The 6,522-nt window shown below is 43.4% G+C and overlaps 2 non-coding genes across 2 annotated transcripts; one reads left to right on the top strand and one right to left on the bottom strand.

Moving 5' to 3' along the window:
* trnas-gcu (transfer RNA serine (anticodon GCU)) lies at nt 1-82 on the bottom strand. The gene has a single exon. It is a non-coding gene; the product is annotated as a tRNA-Ser (tRNA).
* Nucleotides 83-1,482: 1,400 nt separating this feature from the next.
* Nucleotides 1,483-1,594, top strand: LOC125993387 (U5 spliceosomal RNA). The gene has a single exon (XR_007490181.1). It is a non-coding gene; the product is annotated as a U5 spliceosomal RNA (small nuclear RNA).
* Nucleotides 1,595-6,522: the final 4,928 nt, after the last annotated feature.

The raw sequence follows: 6,522 nt of genomic DNA, 5'->3' as shown, positions 1-6,522 counted from the left end.
CGACAAGGATGGGATTTGAACCCATGCGTGCAGAGCACAACGAATTAGCAATCCATCGCCTTAACCTCTCGGCCACCTCGTCTTGTGTTGATAAGTCATGTTACGTATGTTGTGCCAAGATACTTTGGATGTGAATGTGAAACCGACGAGGATGTGATATGAAATGATGAGTGGAGAGCACAATGGAGTAGCAACCCATCGCCTAAATATTTCAGCGATCGCATCTCATGCATGAGTTGAATAGGCGACGTGATATGGTATGTACGGTGTAGTATAAGCCGCAAGGTAAAATGATACGATACTTTAGATGTGTAACGAAGAAAAGGTAAGCCACAAAATAAGTGACACTGTAAACAAAGCAAAACGTTTTTTCAATGTTGTCTCACCCCAAATCTTTGGGATCATCGGATCTGCACAGTTGGATAGTTCCACCGACATTTTAACATCAACATTCTTTCATGGGTGTCTTGGCTGAAGATCCTAAAGAAAAGACCCTAAACTTATTGTATGCGATTGCATATTGGTCATGATCGTATAGTGTTGTGGCCGTAGCATCACCGGAACGAATCTGGGTCATGGCGTCAGTAAATTACCTTGCTGAATTTGTCCGTTGTTCACTGTTGCCAAACAGCCTTCTGTTGAACGCAGGCTTCCAGACATTACGTCCACCTATGTTTTAACATCAACTTTATTTCATAAAGTTCTTCCAAATTCATCTTGGTGAAACTCCCTCCCTCAGGTGTTCCCATCTTTTTTTAGGCCTGGCTGCCACGAGGCAGCGGTAGAAACAAAATATGACCCTGAAAGGGCACGCCCAAACCGGCTATGATATTAATCAGAATTCGTTCATCACTAAAATGCAGTCCTCAGGTCCATGTCATATTCGCTACCAATCGGAATGTAACGGACAGATTTATATTCAAATGTCAAATCTCGAACGCCACCGTCGCAGTGGAGGTGAATTACACTCCAAATTCACCTCCACTGCAACGACAAAAGCCTCAATTATTTGCGACACGAGAGATATAGAGCACTTCTGAAATTTGAGAAATCATTTGAGAAATTACGATCGTATTTTCTTTCCCGATTTGTGTCGTTATGAAATCACATGTTTTCAAATAAAACACAGATATGGGATCATTTCCCATTCTCTGATATCAAAAGTACACGTACCAAGACATACAACTGTTTTTACCTTCAATACTCAAAATAGACGCCCAATCGCTGTTTGAAAGAATGTGTTCGATCAGGTACCTACAATCCTGTGCGCCAACAATGTTTTAAGTAAAAAAGACATTAATGAACACAAAATACTCGTTCGTTTAAACCTTCTATTTAGGTTGAGGCCTTCTAAGTATAGTAAATCTATGAACGTCTATTGTTTATATTAGAAGGAATGGTTGCTGCAATTTGAGTGTGAGACCGCCTGTGAATTTGGTGAGACCAGCAGTGGGGTGGCCCGTTTTCACCCAGATTATCAGCTCATTCTTTTTTCTCTTCAGATCGAATAAATCGTTCGCCTTTTACTAAAGATTTCCGTGGGGAGGAACAATAAGAGTCTATCTCTAGCCATTCTCACCAACGGTTTGTTAGAATAGGCCTCTTTGGCACATGTGTTTAGCTGGGTAGCTTGAGCTATGCCGTTATATCGCTGCAACCCTTCTCTTGCTTTATTAGCTTTCTCTTCTCTATGACACCCTTTGCACATATGTAGAATTCGCTCTCAGTTAAGACGACAAGGTCACACGTTATCATACAGATTAGGCAGAGTCGCCTCCTTGCAGGAAGGCGGCCCAGAGTAGTATAAGAGCAGGAACCTTGGCGCTGAGAGAGGGACCTTCTTTCGCATCTGGCAGAAAGGGCTCCACAGCTGTGCATCGATCATTCTGGCATACATTAAAGAGTTAAACTGTGAAGGCTGCCTCTTGGTAATTGCTGTTAGCATATCGAGCATTAAAGATAAAGAACCGGGAACAAACCTAGCAGGTTACAGTACGGAACAGAGTGCTGCTCTTCTGGGCACTAATAAATCGGCAAGCTTGTCTGCTGACTTATTTGTTCACTCTTCTTCACCCGCAGTAATGCATGTAGTTCACGAGGCATATATGTGTCCCCTTTCAGCAGTCTCTATCCAAATACACAGTGTAGGTACCTATTAAAAGGGTAGTCCCGATGAACATGAAAGGCAAAGATTGATCATTCGCAAAGAACTTTCCATGGTCATCATATGTACGAAAGAGTTGGGCCAGAAGACTAGAGCGGAACTTATGCAGAAGTGCATGGACACCACCTTGTTGAAAGAATAAAACCAACACAATGCATGAATTCACGACAAATGATATACCAGCAAATCAGTAGTACTTCTGCTGTTGCCTTTGCGAGACCAGTTCAGATATGCGTTATCACGAATTTATAAATCAGGTGTGTTCGGACCTCCGCAGTGGAGGGAGGCTCTGCTAAACCCCTGAGACCGACTCACCGAACCCCTAGAGTTTGACCGAATCCAGGTTAAGAACCACTGGTTCAGAGGCTGTTATTTCTGCAAAAGGAGGAACTACTAAATATTGATGTCATTTTTCTGTTGGGGTTTCCAAATGTATGCGCCTGCCTACTTTTGTTTAAATAATGATTGTACACTGTCTGCAAATCCTATAAACTTCATTTCAATTCTCAAATATCACTGTGTTGATCACTGCCGTCATCGGCCATGCATGGATTCGGGCCATCTGATTGGTTCCTTTGCCCCCCCCCCCCCCCCCCCCTCCCCCATACACACACAGGAATTGGTTAGGACTTAATTAGTAAGTGTTAGGAATCGTTTTGGCTGTCCGTTCAGAGCAAGGAACGAGCCACTAGCCCCACGGGAAGTTGTCATTTTCTGTAAGCTTGCGTGTATGTAAATTTGTCATGGTCCAACGTAAGACTGTTGAGGGTGAATAAAAAATAACTGCAACAAGTTCATTCGGCTATTAACCAGATTCAAACTGGGGTTGCAGCCGCCTCAATGCTATATTATGGCCAACATGCAGTTGCATGTTTAGGGTCTTTTCTCTAGGATCTTCAGCCACGACACTCAAGCAGACCATGAAAGATTGTTGATGTTAAAATGTTGGTGGAACTATCCAATAACTACGCAGATCCGAAGATCCCTAAGTCTCGAGATGAGACAAAATTGGAAAGACTATTGGTTGACAGTGTCTGTGAGTTACTTCAACCCAATAGTTCACAGAAATTACACATAGCTAATGTTGACCACAAAATGGCATGTGAGCTGGCCAGGAGTCCTGGAATCTTCTGATCTGTAGACAGATGCGTTCGTTATCCATTGCTCCACGAGCCCCACGGGAATATGTGGCTTGTAAGCTTTTGCAAAAAATGAAAATAAAAATAAAAAATGGGTGACATTATTTGAATACGCCATGATGCTTTATCCATTGCGCCACTCGCCCTACAAGTTAAGGCTATCGACCGCAAACGTGTGGAAAATCGTCATTGTCCAAAAGATGGCTGTTTAGCAATAGTAAGAAAGGGACAAATTCCACACAGTAATTGGAGTGTGCCATGACTCGGATTCGAACCGGGGTTGCTGCGGCCACAACGCAGAGTACTAACCACTATACGATCATGGCCAACATGTGCATCTTATTAACGCTACTGCGTACAGGCCATGATCGTGTAGTGGTTAATGTTCGATTCGAATCCGGGTTATGGTATAATCAAATGACCTTGTTGAATTTGTCTGCTGGTCACTGTTGCTAAACAGCCTTCCTTTGGACAATGACAGTTTTCCACACAAGTTTACAGTCGATACAGTCTTGTAGGGTGAGTGGCGCAATGGATGACACATGACGGCAGATGTTAGAGATTTGCTTACTCCAACTTATTTTGCAAGAACCACAAGGAGACAGGCAAGTTCTTTTAGACACCTGCAGGTGGAGAGTTCACTCGCTACAGGAATGAAGTCTAAAAGTCTCCTCCCTGCAAGGGCATATTTATTAGGAGGAACAGAGTGGGGGTGGGAGTGGACAGGTTTGGTGAACCCCCGGCCTCTGATAAGATCAGAGCAGGGGGTGTTTTACACTATTGTGGGAAACAGACTCTGCATTGTGAGGGCCAGACGTGATTGATTTAATTATTACATTGTGAGGGCCAGACAGGATTGATTTAATCATTACAGTCTACATTCCAACATAATCCTATGATAAAGATAACCTGGAAAACCCTAACATCTCCCTCCTGTTTTATCATATGATTATGCTACCCCAAACAACAAAGACAAGTAAGAAAAAAACACATATATATGTATAATGAAGAAAGAAGAATAGGAAAAATAAAAACAACAAACAATGATAGCAACACTTTCCAGTGAAGATGAGGCATTACCTTAATACCCCAGATCAAACTTATTGTGTAAGCGAAAAACCTGCTGGCCAGATGTTATTAGCAGGAAAATTCTTACACGGTCCCTTTGCCTAAGACGACCAGAATGCTATCAATAAAAAACAAAAACACAGAAACAGTACATCATTGTATCCATCACTTGCGAAGCATTTTCGATGGTCAAATCATCAAGTTTCTGTAAAACATGCTCAACAGAACAGCATCTACGCAATCCACGTCTCATTATCATTATCACGTCTGTCACGTCTAAGAAGTTGTATATGTGCTCGTGTTTTCGTCAGCTGATGATGTTCTAGTCTGTAGGTGAGGTCTGTCACACACACTGGCGCACACACTCTTGTCCAGTTGGCAGGCAGCATCGGACAACTCCTGTGACCACAAAACCATGATCCGTACTGAACAGGCACGTGCACTCATAGGATGCAGGTGGGGCAGTGCCTCTGAACTTCTGGCTGAAGTAGGTCCCGTCCGATGGTGCAGCCATGTTGGTAGTAGAGCCCTTACACCTTGAAAACAGCTCTCTCATCCTGGCACACAGCGGTGATGTCCAAAGCTCCCATCCAGTTTCCTCCTGGAGAGCAGTCGTCGTTAATGCATTTGTGGGTCCTGCAACCTTGGGTGCAACATGTGTAGTCAGCAAGACTTGGAATGGTCCCTCCCGTCGTGGCTGGCCCAGTTCCTTCCTTTGATGACCTCGATGTAGACCCAGTCTACTGGATTTATGGGGTTGTCGACCTGTGAGGAGGAAAGATCAAGCGGCAGTAAATTTGTCTTTGACACAGTTTGAGCGTCCTGATCATATAATCTGCCAAGGACTGCTCTTCATCTGTTGTTTGCAACTCTCGTAGTCAATTGTAGTGCCCATTTAACTGGCAAATAGGAATGTTTGCGGGAAGAGTTTGAACACTTCCTAATGATTCCCTTTAACCAAAAACTATTTATGACAGGGGCGTTCCCATTTATTGCCTCCTGGTTTAAAAGAGATTGTCTTATCCATGCCTTCTTTGTCCTCACACGCTCGCACCCACACAGGGTGTGAACACACACACACACACACACACACACACACACACACACACACACACACACACACACACACACACACACACACACACACACGCACCCACGCAGACAAAGAGATTCTAATCCATCTCTCATGTAGCTTCTCTTGATAGAATCTCCTGTTGGTAACTGTATAGCAGACGTTTTAGCATATAATCCCATACTCTGCTCTCTCACTTCTACTTTTTCATGTCGGTGCAGTCGTAGGTGGCCCCTATTGCAGTCATTGTCTTGTTAACTGTCGCCTTGTGACTCCTATGCATGACTGTGTGAATGTCAAAAATTGAACGTACCTAACTTTCTGACCATCCAACCTCCACTGTGGTATAAAAACCCTTACTATTGTATTGAGTAGGTACATTGAGCAACCTAGCTTCCTCCTGACTGCCAAATGTCCTGTTCTAAAATTTATATAACTCGACCTCTACGTCTTAAGCTTGATGAGCCAAAATATAAGATCTTGCTCTTGTTTCCTACCGTTTTAGCCTATTTGTTTTATCCAAATCCGTTCAATCTCTGATTATAATCTGTAGCCCTATGTATTTTTCAAATTTCTATTTATTTATTTATTTATCAAATCTCCTCAGTTCTGTCAAACTCAGTGCACAATGAACCTCCCTTCCACTTTGAACCAAGCTCCACCAAATTTGGGAACGCCGTAGCAAGGAGTGCGATTTGGTTGTCGGACACTCCAAGTCCATATCTTTTTGCCGCACTTCACCCTATCAAGTTGGTGTTCTTTTGTTGTTGCTTCAGAGCGACCCCATCCATCACTCTTGAATGAGTCCATTGTTCAAATGAGTCAATTTTCATCATTGTGAGTTCCTCCGCTTTTCACTGTCTTTTCTCGTCCCCGAGGATGTTGTATTTCCTCCAGAGTGTACTTGTCCTCCTCCAAGCACAACAGCAGTCTTTTCTTGTCCTTCGCCAAAGGTCAAAGGTGCTTCAGAGCCAGGCACCATTTTGTAGTTGTTCACGGCTGCAGGCGAAGACTCGGATTGGGTTTCAGGGGCCCTGACACTGAGAATGACAGGCTGGTTTGAACACTTGTAAGACTAT

The sequence above is a fragment of the Syngnathus scovelli genome, unplaced genomic scaffold (assembly GCF_024217435.2).
Source record: "Syngnathus scovelli strain Florida unplaced genomic scaffold, RoL_Ssco_1.2 HiC_scaffold_28, whole genome shotgun sequence".
Classification (NCBI taxonomy): domain Eukaryota; kingdom Metazoa; phylum Chordata; class Actinopteri; order Syngnathiformes; family Syngnathidae; genus Syngnathus; species Syngnathus scovelli.
This window is presented reverse-complemented; position numbering and strand designations above follow the sequence as displayed.